Source organism: Pipistrellus kuhlii, unplaced genomic scaffold, assembly GCF_014108245.1.
Source record: "Pipistrellus kuhlii isolate mPipKuh1 unplaced genomic scaffold, mPipKuh1.p scaffold_m20_p_11, whole genome shotgun sequence".
Taxonomy (NCBI): domain Eukaryota; kingdom Metazoa; phylum Chordata; class Mammalia; order Chiroptera; family Vespertilionidae; genus Pipistrellus; species Pipistrellus kuhlii.
The window spans coordinates 5,072,265-5,092,811 of NW_023425416.1; the positions used below are offsets into that span (position 1 = coordinate 5,072,265).

Here is a 20,547-nt window from a genome sequence, read left to right on the forward strand (position 1 = left end):
GTGATGAGAGTGAGAAACATTGATTGGTTGCCTCTTGTACACACCCCAAGGTATATGCCCTGATCAGGAATTGAACCTGCACCCTTTTGGTGTACGGAACAATGCTCCAAGCAACGGAGCCATCGGGCCAGTGCTGCTGGCGTACTTTCTTGATGAGGTTCTCTCTTTGGAATTGCTACACTGGTGTAAGCTGTGCTTTTGGTAAGCTGTACAAGCTTGTTTATCTCTAGGATGAAAGATAACTGTCCTTTGAGAAAATTAGATACATATTTTTTTTAGCAGTTTGATTCAAATTTTGCTGAATTTTCTTTATTTTATTTTTGATTGGCAAGATAAGTATAATTATTCTTTGCTTTATTGATGGCCCAATCCCTTGGTATAGTAAGCCTTTATGTACCTTCACTTCTAAGCCCCTCTCTGTTCCCATCTTTGCCATTTAAAGATACAAGGAACAGGATACTTTGGAAAGTCTTCCCTCCTTTACTAGTCACAATTAATTGAAATGTACTCACTTCTCAGATGAAAGAATGATTTACAGTTGACTTACTATGGATTGCAGACATCCATTAAAACATGGATGAATTCTGACTACCATATTTTGTATTGTGGACAATGCCCTGCCCTGACCACATTATAAGAGTTATAAGCCGTTGGAAAGCTCATTGGCCTAGGCACTAGGTGTGTGGTGCTAATGGATGATGATACTCTGTTCTTAAAACCTTTCCATGGCTCTCCATTGATTTCGGAATGATTTCGGAACATCCTTAACCTGGTTCCGAATGACCTGGTCTCTTGCTGTTTGCTGCCTAACGAGTCCACCAAAGCTCAGCGGCTTACAAAAACAAAAACTCAAACATTTGTTGTTTCTCATGATTATTTGGGTTGGCCAGATAGTTCCTGGGCTTGTTTCACTGGGGCTGACTCATCTTTTACATTTAACAGGAAAGGTGATTGTGGTAGAAGGTCAAGGTGGTTTCCCTCAGACTGGCCTCCAGTCCTTGCTGTTCTGTGCTTCTTGTCAACATGTTCTCTTCACCTCCATTAGGCTAGACTGGCTTCCTTACTTGTGGTGTCAGGGCAGTGTTTCAAAATTGTGAAGTTCTCTAGAAGCAAGGTCCCTGGAGGCCCATGCTGTAGTGGTCACACAGTGTCACCTTCTCCACATTCTATTGGTCAAAGCAAGTCCTAATCCCACCTCTTCCCCCACTCTCCTGCCATCAGCCAAAATTCAAATGGTGAAAAAACAGACTCCACCTCTTGATGGGATTTGCTGCAGAGAATTCTGTCTGCCAAAAACTTTTCTTTACTCTTTCCATTGTCCCCTTTCACTTTACAGTCTAACCACAAAGCTTCTCTCTGTTCCTTACACTCATCTTGTTCTCCAGCTTTTGTCCTGAGAACACGTACTTCTCTCTAATTGGAATATGTTCTTGCCTCTTCTTCCAGCTAACTGCTACATGCACTAGTGATTTCTTTCTTTTCTCCCCCCCCCCCAATATATTTTATTGATTTTGTACAGAGAGGAAGGGAGAGAGAGAGAGAGCCAGAAATGTCGATGAGAGAGAATCATCGATCAGCTGCCTCTTGCACACCCCCTACTGGGGATATGCCCACAACCAAGGTACATGCCCTTGACCGGAATCGAACCCGGGTCCCTTCAGTCCCCAAGCCAACACTCTATCCATTGAGCCAAACCGGTTTCGGCCGTACTAGCGATTTCAGCCTCATTGGCATTCAGTAAGGGTGCTCTTGCTGGCCAATACCCTAAAGCCCTCCTTTGTGATTTAATGATTGCCTTTGCTTTCCCTGTCATAGTGTCACTCATCACTCCTTCATCAGAACTTCTGAAACTGTAGGAGGCAGGACTGCTGTCTGTCTATGTGTCCAGTGATGGGCCTTCAGTGGTGGTGTTAAAGAAGCACTTGTGCGATGCAGATCAGATTGGTGCAGACTCAGTACAGGCGTTTGCTCACAAGATGATTTTGATGTTCCTTTTTGGAATGTTGTCCTCACTCTTCCACTCTTCCCCCTTCTAATCCTCCTGCTCAGCCAAGCAATCTGGCCTCAAAGAAATAGCCCAGTAGAATAGGGTCCTAATGATACCCTTAGTTTGGAAGACTTTTTCTTAGATTTGCTGAGCCATTAGAACTGTTAAATCACTTGTTAACATCAAGTGGTTTTTAGGAGAAGTCTTACCTGTAGTCTATAAAATAGTTGGTTACAGGTGCTAACTTAAGAAAAACTTTCCCTAGCTCACCCACCCTCTTATTTCTTTCTTTTCTGAGCCTATATTGCAGTTAGAATCAATTTGTCACCCTAATTGCTCTCTAATTATTTCATGTGCAAGTGTCAGCTTCTCACTTAGGTTCAACTTTGTGAAGGAACAGGAACGTGTTTTATACCCCATTTATTCCCTTCTTCCCAGTGCAGGCTACCAAAAATAATAAACACTGGCTCATCCAAGATGTCTTTCTCTCTTTTTACTCCAAACAAGTTTACATAAAACTTAAGTGTTTTAAGTCTCAGAGAGTCTGTGTGCTAATCTAGTTGGTTGTGGTAGCCAGACTTTTGAGAGCTCCCTGCTGCCCCAAACAATTCTGTTTTTGTATTCATGCCTTGTGTAGTACACTTCCACATTGAAGATCACCAACTTTAAAAAAAATAAATCTATTTTTATTGATTTTAGAGAGAGAAGAAGGGAGAAGGATAGAGAAATAGAAACACTGATGAGAGAGACACATCTATCGGCTGCCACCTGAATGTCTCCCTACTGGCGATTGACTCCTGAAATGTGGGCATGGGCCTACATCAGAAATGGAACAGGGGACCTCTTGGATCATGGCTAAACACTCAACCACTGAGCAATACCAGCCAGGTGATTTAAAAATATATATATATATATTTGTATTGATTTCAGAAAGGAAGGGAGAGGGAGAGAGAGAGAGATAGCAATATCAATGATGAAAGAGAATTGATTGGCTGCCTCCTGCATGTGTCCCACTTGCCTTTTTCTTCGAATACATTGAAAGGCATCAGTGATAACTTTTTACGTACCCCCTTCTCCCCCCGCCAGCTCCCCCAACCCCAATCTGTGTATTCCTGAAAACTCATGCAGACTAAATCTTCATTTCCAAGGATCTTTTGAAGAACAAAAATGATTTCACTGTTTTGCCTGAGGCTGGAATAAGAACCATAGTTTTCCTTAGGTAACAGCTCCTACCATCCTTGCATTTTTACTTGAAAGCTAGATTTTTCAAAGGAGAAACTGCACTTTTCACATTTAAAAGAAGACATTGACCCATTTTTCTCTAGAGTTTAGTACGCTGGGGATTAGACCTAATGTGGTTTGATGGGTCTAACAGAATTTTGGAGTCTTGAGGTGGAAGGAAGCAGTTGAACAGCCACATATGCAAAGTGCTTGCCGCAAGGATTACCCTGTGCTCCGTAAACTGATGCCCTCTAAATGTCTCTCTCACTTGTCAATTTGACCTTAAATTGCTGTTGCCCTAATTCTGTTCTCAGTTGTGGCCCGGTGTACTGGTTAATGGTTAACAACGTGCCCTGGGCAGGGAGAGCTGATTTGTAGTTTGCCCATTTCCATTGTGTAAACACTCCCTCCAAGGCCAATATGAAGTGACTAATGTGCAGGCGCTGAACACAGAGCTGGAAAGAGCTGCACAGGATTGGCTGTCTGGTGTTAATTCAGGCGGCTCCTGCCACCACTGAGTTCCACACACAGTAAGGAGTCAGGACTGATAAGATAGTGATTGTAAATGAGGGTGGATAATGGGTCATTGGGGTTAGGAGTTTTAAAAGCCCTTTTACACATGTTATTTAAAGAGCACAGTCTGAAATAAGCGCTGTGTCTCACACCATGTTAATACGGCCTTTATTTCCATATACTTGGGTTCTCCTTCTCTTTGGACATCTCGGTGAGCTCTGAGGTTACCCAAAACCTGAATCTGAGATCCAAACGGGTCTTTCTGACTTTAGGGCACCATTTGTAATCTCCGTAAGGCACAGAGAATTATTCGGAGGTTTAAAGGTTGATGGCATTTTCCCTAAACTTTCTCTCTTCCAGCTGTAAATTTCCACAACTCTTAGGAAATAATTCATTACTTTATTCAGGTGAGTGTTATGTGTCAGGCATTGTTCTCCTCATTGTGCATCAGGGAACAAAACAGTAAAATATTCTCATCCTAGTGGGGGGAGAAAGACAACAGATTCATGTAAAAGCAATAAATGTTGCATGTTAGGATATAAACATTTTTTTTAAACAAGGTGGTACCACCGCCTGGGATCAACTTACTTCTCAGACCTCCAGCCTTTGCCGATCGCCTCCCGGGGAGGGACCTGCTGTGTGAAGCAGTTGTTTCCTGAGCACCAGGTGTGGTCAGACCCGGCTCCCTTCCTTCCCTGGATTTGTCCTTCCTGGGTCAGGAACACAGCTCAGAGGCCCTCCCTGCCCTCGGACCCATGTCCCATCTGGGCTGGTGTGGATCTGTGGTCAGCCCACACCACCTGTCCTTTCCCCAGGGACACCTGCCAGCCAGGCTTGGTTTTCCTCTGCAGCTCATTTCACCATTGATCGAGGGACCTAGAAGCAGTCCTTCAGATTTACCTTTGTGGTTTCTCATAATGTACAAAACCTGCAGGGATAACTTGATTTATGGGCAAATAAATCTACATTTGCCATCTCTGCTCCTTAATGCTTCTTAAAGCAGTGTTTTCTAAAGTGTGGTACCCACGGTACTTGGCGATTGGCAGACATGCCGTCGAATCTGGCAAGCCGCTCCCCGTGTAGGTCACCCTCCTGGAGTGATGATGTCCAGGCCTTTTGGGTGCCAGAGGTTCTTACTGTCTTTCGGCCTTGCTGACCCTCCTGTTCCGCAGAGAGAAGCAGTGAGAAGGAGAGAACCAGGTGTGGACCCTCTGCAAATGACAGTTTTTAGCTAGAAATTTAATAACATTCTTTTACTTAAGATGTATTTCTTGCCGAGACCGGTTTGGCTCAATGGATAGAGCGTCGGCTTGGGGACTGAGGGACCCGGGTTCGATTCCGATCAAGGGCATGTGCCTTGGCTGCGGGCATATCCCCGGTAGGGGTTGTGCAGGAGGCAGCTGATCGATGACTCTCTCTCATCGATGTTTCTAGCTCTCTATCTCTCTCCCTTCCTCTCTGTACAAAATCAATAAAATATATTAAAAAAAAAAAAGAAGATGTATTTCTTTTTAGTGCTACCTTTTAGTCAGAATAGATGATACTGATTTTTTGTCTCACAGTAATGAAAGAAATTTAAATTTATTCAGGTTAGAAATGAGTTCATTTAAACATGTGAATAAATAACAGGTGTTTTCAAGTATGACACGTATCAGTTGGCTCTTCAGTGGCTGAAGTTTGGTTAATATTTGTCTAGATAATGCTGCAGGGTCAGAAGCAAACATAAATTCTTTTAATAGACTAGGCTGTAAAAGAAGTAACATTTTAAAACATAAAAATACCTCACCATAATCATGCTTGTGAATAGCGGTTAAGAGCATAAACTTTGAACCCAATCTCTCTCTCTCTCTCTTTTTAAAATTAATTGATTTTTTTACAGAGAGGAAGAGAGAGGGATAGAGAGTTAGAAACATCGATGAGAGAGAATCATTGATCAGCTGACTCTTGCACGCCCCCTACTGGGATGTGCCCGCAATCAAGGTACATGCCCTTGACCAGAATTGAACCTGGGACCTTTCAGTCCACAGGCTGACACTCTATCCATTGAGCCAAACCGGTTTTGGCTGGATCCAAACTCTTGATGTGAATCCCTCTTTACTAGTTGAATGAGGTAAGGTACTTAATGCTTGGTATCTGGGTTTCCTCATCTGAAAAACGGGGATATAAGTATTTACCTTAAAGGCTAAGGATTAAATGAGTCAATGCATTAAGGATAGTTACAGCTATGTAAGTGTGAGCTCATTATTATCTTCTTCTTATATTATTTTAAGAGGATTAGGTTCTTCATTTTTACCACTTTAACCAACATGTCCCAATTGTTGAGTATCAGTTAGTGTTCTAGGTCATGTAACTTGAAAAAGGAAGGAACCACGTTGTGTTAATCCTGAACAAAGTCCCCATTGTTCTCCCGGATTTGCATTGGGGAATTGTTTTCACGGGCCCTGTCTTGTTTATAATGGTTCTTGTTGGGAAAAGGTGGACTTTTTACACCAAGTCTGGGTGTGGTGCCCATTATTGTCATCTCATTTAACCTTCCAGCCAATTTCTTACGCATAAATAAACATAAAACAACACCTGGACTGAGGCCTTTTATTGTGCTGGGATTAAATTATTGCTTTGGGATTAAATTTCACAAAAAATATCAAGGCTGATCCCATCGCTGAGGAGCTGCAGAGCTGAAGGCGGCTTTCATATAGACCTGCTTTTTCTGGGGCTTTCATATGGGGCTTGCGGTGAGCTGGGCAGGACCTGAGCTCCCAGGGACAGGAAGTGTTTTTGGGGGCGGGGAAAGAATGGGAAGGGGAAAGGATGGGGTTGAGGGGTGGATGGGATTGGGAAAGACTGGAATACAGAGAGCTCAATCTATTTGCATGTCTTCTCAAAGAATTTTATATATGAAAATTCATCATGATGCCCTAAGTGGAAAATAATAAGATAACTTTTATTTAGCACTTCCTACGTGTTGGGCATGGTTCTAAGCACTTGACAGTATTAACTCATAAATCCTCACAGTGAAGTGGGCACGTCTGTTTATTGTCATCTGAGGAACAGAGGCATGGAGTGTAGGATGTGGGCCTTTTTTTTTTTTTTTAATTCTTATTTAAAAAAATATATATTTTATTGATCTTTTACAGAGAGGAAGGGAGAGAGATAGAGAGCTAGAAACGTTGATGAGAGAGAAACATTGACCAGCTGCCTTCTGCACACCCCTTACCGGGGATGTTCCCGCAACCAATGTACATGCCCTTGACCGGAATCGAATCTGGGACCTTTCAGTCTGCAGACCTACACTCTACCACTGAGCCAAACCGGTTTCAGTGGATGTGGGCTTCTTAAGCTATCAGATCAGAGACAGGCTGTGTCAGATGGGTCTTGTGAGATTGGAGCCCAGCAAACTGGCTCTGATGGTCCAGCAAACTGGCCTCCCTTTGACCTTGTGTTACTAGGCCTCCTGGCTTCTGCCAGGAAATGATAGCTTCTCTTAGAATCCCCACACTGTATAGATTTGTCTCCCAGTGATATTCTTGCTTGATCTGATGCTAGAAATTCCTGAAGCTGGACACATATATCTTCAAGTGACAGGCTTAATTTTTCAACTTTACAATCTCCTGGATGGGGAGAACAGACCCAGCCCTTTGTCATTTGAGATCTTCAGTAGCACCTCTTGAAGGTGAGAACTTGGTATGTGGAAAGGGAAAACAGGTTTGAATAGGGCTGGTGGTTCTACTTTAGTTAATTGAAAGAGCATTTGATTAATGAACCATTTACATTTTTCTAAAATTAAAAGAATGAAAAAAGTGACAGATTGTATAAGGTTTTAAATGCACTTTTTCAGGAGTCAAAATGAGATTTTTACAGATGGTGTTAGCTTCATCTGTTTATACATTTCCTTGAATTATGCAAGTGATGAAATGATGTTGGGTAAGTTAAGTCACTCCTCTGCTCCCCTCCACCAATAAGTTGAAGATAAAAATCTCTTCGATTACTTCCTATTACTCAATACAAAATCCTAATTCACTGATGCTTTCTGCAATATCTGATCCCCGCCCCTATGACTTCGGGGCTGACACTAGCTCAGACTGCTTCTTTGTGGTAATGAGGAAATAACACTCCCTGTCAGACTGTACATATGGAGAGGGCTGCACGTTAGCCCACATGTTCCTGGCCGGGTGCCTGTGTGCAGCACAGCCTGACCAGCCTCATCTCATAGCCCTCACAACGTTCTCCAAGTCCCTGGTCATTCTCATCTCACTTGAAATGACTTATTGAATGTCTCTCATTCTTGCTGGGGGGTAAATGCCCTAAGGAATGGTCCTATGTTTGTTATCTGTGCCACTGTATCTCTAAGAGCAGGCACAGTACCAGGCACCTAGTAGGTTCTTTATCATGTTTATTGTTTATTGTGTGTATTGCATGCAGGCTTGACAGTTGTATGCATGGGTGGGTGGATAGATACGATTGGAGTGGATGGACCAAGCATAGGTCTTGGAGTGAAGAATTAGAGATCCTTTGCCTGGGGCACATGGGTCTGGGATCTTGGAACCAAACTTGCACACTCGTTTGGAATAATCCAGTTTTGTCTAAGTGCTCTCAGCCCTCAGGGAGGCTATCTTTTGCAAATCTCTTCTGTTGTGAATCTCTCACATCCCACATGACCAGATGTTCCTGCTATGAAGGAAAAGCATGTTATGTTTTACTGTTATGTGCAATGCCACCAGAGCTCATCAGAGACATTTACAAACTGGGGTTATCTGACACTGACCTGGTGATCTTCTGACTTGTTGGTCCCTATACTGTCCCGCTGTTTATAGGTTTTCTTCAGGCAGAAATGACATGGAATCATCACATTCTCTTCCCTGGTGTTTTGATTACCTAGGATTACCATAACAAAGGACCACAATCAGGGTGGCTGAAACCAACAGAAACTTATTTTCTCACAGTCCTGGAAGCTGCAAGACTGAGAGCAAGGTGTCGGCCAGGCCATGCCCTCTCTGAAGGCTTGGGAAGAACCTTCTTGTCTCCTGGCTGCTGCTGGTGGCTGGCAGTCCTTGCGTTCCTTGGTTGGTAGCGTCATCATTCCAATTTCTGTCTCCCTCTGCACATGATTTTCTTCCCTCCAAGTCTCTGAGTTTCTCTTGTCTTACAAGGATAACAGTCATTGGATGTAGAGCTGACCCTAATCCAGTGTGACTTCATCTTAACCAATAAATCTGCAAAGATCCTATTTCTAAATAAGGGCACCTGGGGTTCCAGGTGGACATGATTTTTAGGGGAAAGGGAACACTCACTGTTCAACTTAGTAGACCAGGTTTCAAACCTTCTCCTTGGTGGCTCGTCCATGGGTTTAGATCAAGGCTCTGTTGTTCTTTGTGTGACTGTTGAAAGATGAAATAGAGGGCCGGAGACCAGAAATAGGAAACAGGCTTTATTGATGGAGAAGACCCTGCTGGCTGCCTTCCAGAGGGGAAAGAGCACACGTGCTGGGTAAACACACCTTTTGAGGGGAGGAAAAGGAAGGGACTGGCTTAGAACACTCAGCACATGCTGATTAGTGGTTTCATGTAAGACATATGATTAGGGACCTAAGGACTTAGGAATTGGGGGCTTAGGATATTTGGCAGGTGCTAATTGGTGGTTCAATGTACAGGCCATATAAGGTGCCTGGTTAGGGGCTCAGGAATGTTCGGACTGCAGGTGGAGTTTATGTCATTCTCAGTCCATTAGTTGTGGGAAGGGAGGATCTATCAACTGTATATGTGATGTCTTCTCTTTTAGTCTCTGTTTCTGTAAAAGAGTGCTAGTAATATTACCTATATGATGGAAGTGGTTTTTTGTTTTATTGTTGTTGTTGTTGTTTTAAATTGAATTTTAGAGAGGAAGGGAGAGAGAGAAACATTATGTAAGAGAGAAACATGTGATTGGTTGACTGACCCTGACTGGGAATCAAATCTGTAACCTTTTGATGTATAGGATGATGCTCCAACCAACTGAGCCACCCAGGCAGGAGGAGGTTTTGAGAATTAAATGAGGTGATGCAGACAACCATGTAAACATGGCCAGTACCTGTGGAAAGCATTGAATCTATTCTTGTTATTTTTTCCTTTTCTTTATTGGAATCTGAACCTACAGGTATTTTCTGAGTTTCTTTTTACTGATTTTTCAAGTCAAGTCTTATTTTCATTTCTGCTCTTTTCACTTTTATTAGTAGGTTATAGCCAATTGTCAATCATTTTTGACTGATTCTTCTTAGATTGATTGGATGGTTTGATTATCCCTTGAGGAAGATTACAAGAGAATTAAGAGCTCTGTGTTGATTGGAGATTATTTTAATATGCTGGTAAAATTTTAAAGAAAATTGCAGGTCAGTGCTAAAATACAGGCTGATTTAGGAAATTGTATTTTCAAATCAATTTTTGTCTGATTTTGCATTGGCTTGAGAAAGGGGTCATGTGGCTGGGTTTTTCCAATTTGCCAAAACCATATTAAGTAATTCTGCTGTGGGTCAAAATAGTGCCAAAGAAATGTGTTTGCATTTTCTGTGCAGTTATAATTTTGCAGTGGAGTAGAGTAAAAGTGTAAATAAAAATGCAGACGAATTCCATTTTGTACTTCGTATATATAAATTAAATCATGTATTATGGGGTGATAATTCAATTTAACATTAATTTTTGTGTGTTTTTTCCCCCCACCCTCCGAAATGTGAAATTGAATAAATTTGTTAAGAATCTCTTTAAGAGGCAAAACAGACTAAAATTAATTATACTGTATTGTTTTAAAAATATTTTTAACTCCCAGGAGAGAATGATGTTTCAGATTAGAAATTCATGTGGTGTTTATGTGTGACTAACAGAATGTGATTGAAGATGCAATATGACTTGTGATGATTATGGTTCAAACTCAGAAGAAGTAAAACCCCTTCTCGATTATCACTCTGTCTTTAAAGACTATCACAGAGGTCGTGGAGAACTCAGGGCACAGTCTGAAGTGTTGAGTTAGAAGAAAAGAATACAGCAGAATGGAGTTGAGTAGGGGACTGACATTAAGTGAGTGCAGCTCTATTAAGTATAAATGGAGTTCAGTTTGTTCTAGTGGCCCTAAGGGATGTAAACAGAATTATGGGGAGTAATGGTGACATGCAAAGCTCTCTAAAATGAGAGGTGGTGCCCTAGACATGTAGTTCCTTCCCTGACAGCTGAGCTTGCCAAGCCCAGGCTGGGTCATGCCAAGCAGAAGTTCAGAGGGGACTCAGAGATTGGATGAGAAGTTGGGACAGGTGACCACAGAGATCTGAGTTTCCAAGATGATATCCAATGGGATAGAGTGAAGACAGTTAAAAGAGGCACGCTGATTGAAGGCCCAGGGTATTTGGCTAAGAAGTAGTTTTGATATTCAGAGCAGTAGCTGGGTATGACGGAGGAGACCAAGAGTATGGGGAAAATTATTGAATGGTCACTGTTAACAAAAGACACAGATGGGAGAAAGTTGCTTTTTTTTTTTTTTTTTTTTTTTAATAACTTGGCACAATGAGAGAGAAAAACATGGAAGGCGAAGAGAAAGAGAGGGAGAGAGAGAATGAATGAATGAGAATATATACATGTTACCTCCTACATGCCTTCCATTTTGGGGGTTAAGAAATGAAAACCAAGTTCTGCTTACATATATAATTTCAGAATGAGAAGTCAGCATTTTATCTCCTGGGACAAAAAAACCAAAGACACACTCACAACCCTTCCTTAAATTAACTGAAATTAATTCACTTTTCTCCAAAGGAAAAGCTGATGAAAAGCAAGGGTCATGAAAACTGATAGCTTTCCCAATCAATGTTCATCATATTACTTGGTTTCCTGTGCAGTGAAGAGCCTCAGTAGATACTCTAATGCCTGCCAGAATGAAAGGGGACTCAAATTTTATGCCCTTTAAGCTAGTTTTCATTGTGTTCTGTTTTATGGTTTTTTTTTTTTGCGGGGGGGGGGCGGGGGGGGGAATGAGGAACATTATCCTTCCTTAAAAACAGATCTCCCTGTGATACAATTTAATGTTTCAACACCTTTTATATGCATTCTCCTTACCTTACATTTGTTTGTAGGAGGGACAATTTGAAGAGGAGAATAATATGTTAAATATTCTGATTTTAAGCAATTAAGTTTAAACTGACCTGGTGAGCCACTAAGTTTCATGGTGAAAACAGCTCACTTGTAGCCAAAGAGATTAGTTTCAGGATGTTGGGGAGCTGGCTGTTTTACAGGTCTTCACAGGGAGCAATGTGCAGGAGAAAGCTTTCAGCCCCAGGTTTTAATCAAGATAAGCAAAAGTGAAGAGTGCAGACATTGACTTGGGTGGTGAATGCACAATGTGATACAGCACAATATAATACACAGATGATGCATTGTAGAATTGTACACCTGAAACCTATGTAATTTCATTAACCAATAATCTCTCCAATTAATTCAATTTAAAAAGGATACAGAAAGTTAACCTGATGTAATCATTTAAGTTCTCATTTAAATTGCAGGAGTCTTTCTGGGCATTTACTAAAAATGCTTAAGTGCAGGAATTTACTTGTAATGATTCTGGTGGTGTCAGTGTTCTGGATTTGGCCATTCTAATGGATGTATAGTGTCATCTCATTGTGTGGCTTTTTCTTTTTAAAACTGAAAGGTGACAATACTGCAGAAAAATAGGGGGGGGGGGGGAAGCAAAACCTCTAGTCCTAGATAATTCCTCATTCTTCGAGTTAGTGGTCTGATGTATATCTTTCTAGGCATTTTTCTATTTATGTAAAAAAAAGAAATATCTTTGGATAAGTTTATGAAATAAAAACAGATTAATTTAAACATTCTTGACATTAGTGATTTGAAATGTAAGAAACACTCGGCAGTCCAGATAAAAGTTTTAAAGCTAAAGGTAAAATTGCAGTATCATTGATATGGAATGGTAACATATACATAATTTTGCATCTAGCTTTTGTTACCTACTGACAGGATATTTTGATTCAACGTAAATCAACACTTGATTTGCTGAGCTCCGAGGCTCTTGCTTCAAGGTTGCTTAATTATTTTTAGAATCGAGGAAACACAAGTGAAGGGGCTGTCCATAGGGAGGAAAGGCAGGAAGCCGAACCACCATTAGTTACCTGATTGTCATCGCTTTACCAAGCAGTTTTCAGGAAAGCATATGGAATATGGCTCTGGCTGGAGCTACGTGCTGCTTGAAGGATGCACGTGGGTAACCCACCACGGTGATTCACGGCCGGTTCAGCTGTAAACTTCTCTCTTAATTAGGTAGGAAGCACCTGTGTGTTCTTACTTCATCACTTTTTTTTCCCTTGCCAATCCAGTTTCTTCAGGGATTAAAAAATAAAAAAAAAAGATCCAACAAAGTTGGAATTTAAATTTTCTGTAGGGGAGAGCGTTCAGTATCTTCAAAAGGTGATCTGCTGGGAGATGAGGTGAGAGTTAACAGGTGGGACTTATGGAGGGCAAACATCTGTACACATTGTGAGGTGTTTGGCAGGGAGCTATGCCTGAGCATCCTGTGTGTTTGGATTTCCACCTTTATGAAAATATGTTTTTATTGATATCAGAGAGGAAGGAAGAGGGAGGGAGAGATAGAAACATCCATGATGAGAGAGAATCATCCTGCACACCCCCTGCTGAAAGCCCGCAACCCAGGCACGTGCCCTGACTGGGAGCTGAACCTGACCTCCTGGTTTATGGGTCGATGCTCAACCATTGAGCCACTACGGCCAGGCTGGAATTTCACTTTTGATTTGAGTATTTATTTTATGGAATTAATGCTAAATGTTTATAAGCTGTTTTTCAAATTTGAATGGTACCAGTGGTTTTTTGTTGTTGTTTTGTTTTTTTAAGTTTACTTAATTTATTTTTATCTCCTTAGGACTTTGAGCATGTCTATGAGACGGCACCAGCATCTTTTCATGACTTGTGGAAAGTCGCTGGGATTAGGAGCTCTTCCCAAGGGAGTTATCAGCATCATTTACCTAAATAGTTTGCCTGTGAAATTCTCCCTGCCCTCACCTGAATTGTTTTAAATCTCACCTTTAATAGTAACTGAGATCCTCCTTGTGAAAACAGTGACTAACTGCTATTTCATGACGTGCCTTCTCTATGCTGAATGTGACAAATGCATCCCTTCACTACTTCCCAGAGGGCCTGGCTGTTGTTAGTATTTTCATTTTCAGATGAAGAGATGGAGGCTCAGAGCGGTGCCACGCCTTGCCCAGCATCACTGAGCAGCACTTGGTTATGCAGTGTTGAGAGCCCATGATGTTTGTGTGTACGCTTTGCAGAGATTCACCCACTCTGAGCACATTTACCTTACACATCTGGGCTCACTCGCTCTTTACCGCTTGGCGATTTGTAAATTTACTGTGCTCATCAGGCATTGGTAGAAAAGTATGTTCAAATCCTCCTAAGGAAGGTGGCTCTTCCAGAGTCTCAGACTGGCCTCCTGTGGGCAGAATTTGGACGGCACCTTTCTGATTTTTGTTTGGGGGTAGTTGGGTGCAGAGGGAAGTACCGTGTTTTAATTGAACTGAGCATGAATGCCTCCAGGCTTGGCTTGTTACTCTCTAGCTCCCCTTTAGTCCCCATAAGCCCCCGTTTTCCTAGGCCCTACCTGCTTCACTTACTAAGTTTATCTGCGTGGCCCCTGAATTTGTGGTGGCATAAACCATTACACCAGGAAGTATGCCAGCGAGGAGACGGTTTATTTGTTGGTTCAGATTAACATGAACATCCATTTTTTGTGCTCTGAAGTAAACATTGCTGGTATAGCCTTACTCATTAGAAAGCAACGGGCTGACTTTATTACCAATTCACTTTTAACATTTTTCACAGAGGCCCTTTGTTGGGAGAATTTCCTGCCTTCTTTAAGTTTGTGGAATGTCTGTCTGCAGACCCGTGGATAGTCATATGGTGCCTGCCCTGAAGGCTGATGTTTGGTTCAGTCTAATAATATGCCCTGAGGTGATGTTTACCATCAGGCTGAATCTACTGAAGGAAAAAATGGAAGCAAGTTAGCTGTTTGTACATGAGCATTAGTAGAAAAAGGAGGGTCTATGGTTCCCTTTTCTGTACCTTTCTCCTCTCTTCCTTGCTGACCGACTGCCCAGTTTAGATAAACTGCATTCTGGCCCCACGTGAGAGTCTTCTGAATTGTCGAGATTACTCAAGGGCTTGAGCACTCTGAGGAGAGGTAGAGAAGCTGGGACCTGGGTCAGTGGTAGAACTCCCCACACCACTGTGCACGTTGCTTCTCTCAATTCAGTGTGTTCTGAAGGAATTTCTGTCCCATGTATTTTCAAGTGTCTCCTGCCACATTTTTGGTGTGTTTCCCATGAAATAGGATGCTCTATCAAATAAGTTTGGGAAGTACTTAGTCCAGCGCCTATGTAGGGATTTCTGTGTAGCAGTGACATTTACTGAGCAGTAACGTATGTAAGGGGCATGCTTTGTATTTCCTAGCATCGTGTTACTCACCTTGCTAGACCAGAGACCCCCTCTAGATCTGTGCTGCCTGTGCACCACCTCCCCATCTCCAAGTCTGCCTGCCCGGAGGAGCTTTCTCCCGCACACGCTCTGAGGTCGTCTCTCCGTAGAAACTGCCCCAAAGCATGAAGCGATGGCTTGATATTTTGGCGGTGGGCATAATTCCAGTTTCATTTCAATGGAGTTATTTTGTGAAATGCAACTTTGTCAAATACGAACAACTTTAAAAAATTTTTGCAGCTAAGAAAGTAAAGGTTTATTTTGAAGGAAATTGAGTCACAGGTGAGCCCCTGCTCCAAACCTGGTCCCTGATGGCTTCCGGGGGCTGGGCCGTGCTGGGGAAAAACCATTAATCATGGTAGCTAAAGGAGTTGAGGCCGAGGGCTCTCCTGATCGGGTAGGCTGAGGTAGGGAGGAGTTGGTCACCCTGTCAGTCCTGATGTCAGCCCGGGTTCTGCTTGGCTCTCATGGTGGGTGGGTTTGCTTGGGCTCTCATGGTGTGTGAGTTCAGTGAATTAGGTTTTTCAGCTGCAGGTGCCCATTCCCCACACTAACTCAACTTGGTGTCTGACTTGAAAATACATTTATGTTACCTAATTTTTAAAAAGCCCAAAGTCAGAATTTCTTATTTTTTTGGCACTTGTTTATGAGACAAAACAGGGAGCTTAACTAAAACCAGACACTAGTTATTTTTAATCATATCCAAATCCACTTGTAGGTAGTTTTTTCCATCCTCACCGGGAAATATGTTTTTATTGATTTTAAAGATAGAGATAGAGATAGATAGATGAGAGGGGAGAGAGAAGGGTGGGGGGAGAGAAACATTGATGTGAGAGAGACACATCAATCGGTTGCCTCCTATACTTGGGGATTGAACTTGTATTCTAGGTATATTCCCTGAGTGGGAATCGAGCCTGCAAACTTTTGGCATACGGGATGACACTCCAAGTGACTGAGCCACCAGCATGGGTGCAGGTGGCTTTTAGTCCCTGCTTGCTGGGCTCTCCCTGCCCTGGGCCTGCTGATGTCTGGCTGGCTCTGCCTTGGCCTTGTCAGGGCAGCTTACACCCCATCCCCCACGTCTGGGAACATGGTGTGCATAATTTAGGCAGCAGGACTTTTTTTTTTTTTTTTTTTTTTTAAGATGACAGTGTTTATTTTTGCTTTTGTTTAGCTGAAGTAATGGACTGTTCCATTTAACTATACATAGTTTTTAGACACCATTCACGGGCATTCAAATAGGCAGTTTTATAACCAGACCCAAGAGAAGATAAGAGCTTGGCTATTAGTAGCCAGTTAACAAAACAAAAATTCCAAAGATACATTTATTTTTAGCTCCCCCACCCCCTATCAAGTATTATCGTCATAGTAGTTGGAATTTAGGCCCTTGAGGGCACACTTGGATTTAAATCCTGGTTTGTTCATTTAGTAGCTGTGTTTGCATGCCATTGGGTAAGTAATCTCATTTTAGCCTTGGTGTGCTCATCTGTGAAATGGGATAACTCTACCTATCTTATGTGTCATTTAGCACAGAGTCTTACATATAGTAAGTACTTAGTATATGTATTTTATCACCAGCAAATTCAGTGCTGGAAAGTCACAAGTTAGTGGGCTATAAAACAAAAACTATGCTTTTGTATTTTATTTGGAAAAGCAAAGTAAATGAAAGTAAGAATACATGATAGGACTTATAAAAGTTTGAGAGAGAAGGTCTTGGTGTTGGAATAGTAGCTGTGAGGAGTTTGAACATGATCAGGGACTGGGATTTTGTACCAACGTACAAGAATGACCTTGGCAAGCATGTAGTTTAGGTACTTTGATTGTAAACAGCAGAAAATCTACCTGAATCTACTTTAAGGGAAAAAAAGTGTTAAAAACAAATAATAGGACAATGGAGTAGCTTACAACACCAGAAGGACACCTGAAAAATGGGAACAGAAAGGTAGAGACTGGGCAGCTCCAGGCTCCTAGATGGAGGAACTGATGAGTTGTCAAGCGCCCCCTGGAGGATGAACCGACTCCAGCCATTTTCAGCTTGAGATTCAAAATCCAGGAACAGATGTCCAATTGCCCAGCCTGAGAAAAATGTCCGTGTAGAGCAGCTAGGCTGCTGGCCCCACTGAACTATAGCTAGTGGAGAACGGGTATATATCCTTTCAACAAAACTTACTTTCTCAGCAGGAGAAAAGAGGTGGATGTTGGGTAGCGGAAATCCACCATGTCTGAGGCCTTAGAGTAGAAGTTCATCCACGAAGTTGGGGAGGTGATGCACAGATGTTTCGTTTGATTGAGACTTTTGTGTCGAGGGGGCTAGGAAGGCAGTTTGGGATTATGTCCTGCAGGTAACGGGAAGTCATAGTAGGATTTTGGTGGAGGGAGTTGAGGGTCATTTCCTGTTTTTATAGCAAGGTATTTTAAATACTTCTTTAATAAGCAGTACTCTTTTGTTAGATAATTTTTCACTTTTCCTAGCTACCTGATATCTGTTTGTCCCCCATTATATTGGTTGTAGGTGACTTACCTATTCATTGTTTCTCATGGATTCCTTTTTAATGATGTTTGTTTTCACTCTGGAATGTACAGTTGACAGATTTGTATATTGTCAGCACAGTATTTATTGTCATATTTTACAAATTTGTTTGGAAATAACTGGTATGTTCTTTTCATGGCAATAAACATCTCCTTCCAGAATTGACATTCCAGTTCTGTCTTTTAACAAAGGCACTTCTTAAGTTTTTAGAGTGGTAGCCAAACTGTTTTTGAAGTGTCCTGTTGTTTCACATCGTTATTCCATATAACTTTCTCCACACGCAGACCTGTGGCTAGGAGCTTGCATTGTGCAGGTGTTATCTGGTTTGCTTATCTTGTTTGGAGTCCCCAGGCCTCTGAAATAGAGCTGACAGAGCTGCTCTGAGGAGAGTGGGCTGTAGGATATAATTTCAACACTAGCACTTCATTACAAGGAGAGGTGTGAATGCAATTTGAGGTGGTCTCACGGGGAGGGTGGGCACAGTGAGCAGAAAACACCTCACAGTCAGAATTCACACACTCTCCTTGGAGACAGTCTCACTTGAACGTGCTTTCCCATGGTGCCCGGGGTTGGCATGGCAGAAGGCCATCCCTAGAAAATGAGGAAGTGGGTCATTCTGTCATAGCTGGAATTTGCCCTGTATATTTTGAAATCATAAAAGAACCACTTTTATTGAAACATTGACCTGCATCTGCACTACATGCTGGGAAGGAGCGGACTTGCGCTTCAGCCCGTGTTACAGGCAGGAGGATCTGTGAGGGGTCACTGGGGGATGACCATGCGGATATAGTGACAGGGCACCCTGGGAAGTGAGCCGAGGAGCCTGCTGGGAAGACTGACCCAGGGTTTCTGAAGGAGAACGTGGCCAGGGGGTCCTAATGTTTTATTTTAATGTTGGACGGCCCAGTGGCCAGTTTTTTCGTGCCTGCTTTTTGTAACCCAACCTACTTCACAGAGGGGGTTGCTCTGGAGATAATCTGTAGCTGCAACTCAAAAGTTGTTCTTTTTAGAAACATCGAGGTTTGCCGTGGACAATAGCGGGGGAACGTGTAAAACAGCAGGAAGGAGAGGTTGGTGTTTGTGGCTTGAGGGACTCACTCTGTGTATACTGCCTCCGAGTGCATCTCTGTGCGGCGGACACGCCAGCAGAAGTCAGTGCTTGGTCTCTTGTTAGGTGAAATGTGTTTCCTTCAGGCATGTATTTTTATGATATGTGTGGCATCTGGCTTTTTTACTGTGTTAACTTCGATTCTGTCTCTCTTCTTTTACATTGTGCTCATGTGGAGTTTGTATATCTAGTAAATAAGAGTCTCCGGTGGTGGGGCACAGTAGAGAGAGTGAAACAGAGGGGTGACAAGGGAGGGTAACATGTGACAACATAGGTACAACCCAGGCTCCAGGTACCCGGGGATTGGAGAAAGCGTGAGCGCAGGGCAAATGGCACGTGTCAAGGCCTTGAGGCAGGGGCACATCTGAAGAAAGCCGCTGCGAGTGTGAGGACTGTAACGGGTGGAGAAGGCATAGCTGGGACAGTCTCGAAGGACAGTGAAGTGAAGTTACCCGTAGAATGAGAGGTGGTGCAGTGACCATTCAGGGCCGGGCCACACGAAACACCAGGTCTGCTGAGGACTTCAACCTGAAAAATGTAAGCCTTTTGGTTGGCCATTTCCAGAGAGCAGAGTAGTCTCAATTGTAAAACAATATTTGCTGTCTGTATGTTTTTCAATCCTCACCTGAGCACACGCTTAGAGAGAGGAGGGAAGAGAGAGAAACCTTGATGGGAGAGAGACGCATCTATTGGTTACCAACTGGGGATCAAACCCGCAACCCAACCCAGGTGTGTGCCCTGACCCGGAACCGAACTGCCAACCTTTTGGTATGCAGGGCGGCACTCAACCAGCTGAGCCACTCTGTCTGGCTGGGTTGTTTTTGCTTTTAATATGTCCTCTTTACTTTAACATTTGCTTATATTTCATTAGCCAAAACTTGACTGTCCGAGCTGCTACATGGTTTAGGAGAGGCAGTGGAACCTTCAAAGGATTTGGCACCTGAGACCTGAGTGGAGTGTTACTCATGTCATGACAATCTGTAGGACTTTTGACAAGTAATTTTACCTCTAGGCCTCAGTCTATGAACAGATAGTGATAGCCACCCACCCACTCTGGTTATCTAAAGGAGCAACAGGAACCACACACACACACACACACACACACACACACACACACACTGAGTGGCCAGATTATTATGATCTCTGAACGCATAATAATCTGGCCATTCTGTGTATATTCTATATAATAAAAGGCTAATATACAAATTGTCTCCTCCACCAGCAGGCAGGCCGGCCCACTGCCCATGTCCCTGACCAGGTTGGTCAGACCCCACCCATGCATGAATTCATGCACCGGGCCTCATACACACACACACACACACACACACACACACACACACACACGCATACTCTGGCCAGATTGTTATGCGTTCAGAGATCATAATGGAGATTGCTCCAGTGGTTTTGTTTTGTAAGCAAGCAGCAGGGCTCAGCCCACTGACTGTGGGTTAGTGCTAGGGACAGTAGGACATCTCATTTTTCTCCTCATGGTTCAAGTGTGGAACTACACGATCAAGGTCTCTTTTTTCAAACTTATGAGGAAGACTGGGGCCTTTGCTTAGATCACTTTTAAACTTCTCTTTGGTTGTGGCCTTTCCCTTGAGAGCTCAGTGAAAGCATTGACTCCTGTGGAGCCTGAGGAGGCCGGATGGGCCGAGCCTGCAGAAGGTTACCTCTG

General features: G+C 42.8%; 1 protein-coding gene across 18 annotated transcripts in view; it reads left to right on the forward strand.

Annotated features, from left to right (window-relative positions):
- Positions 1-20,547, forward strand: part of MAGI1 (membrane associated guanylate kinase, WW and PDZ domain containing 1) — a 513,936-nt gene that overhangs the window by 86,279 nt on the left and 407,110 nt on the right. The gene's annotated exons all lie outside the window — the stretch shown is intronic.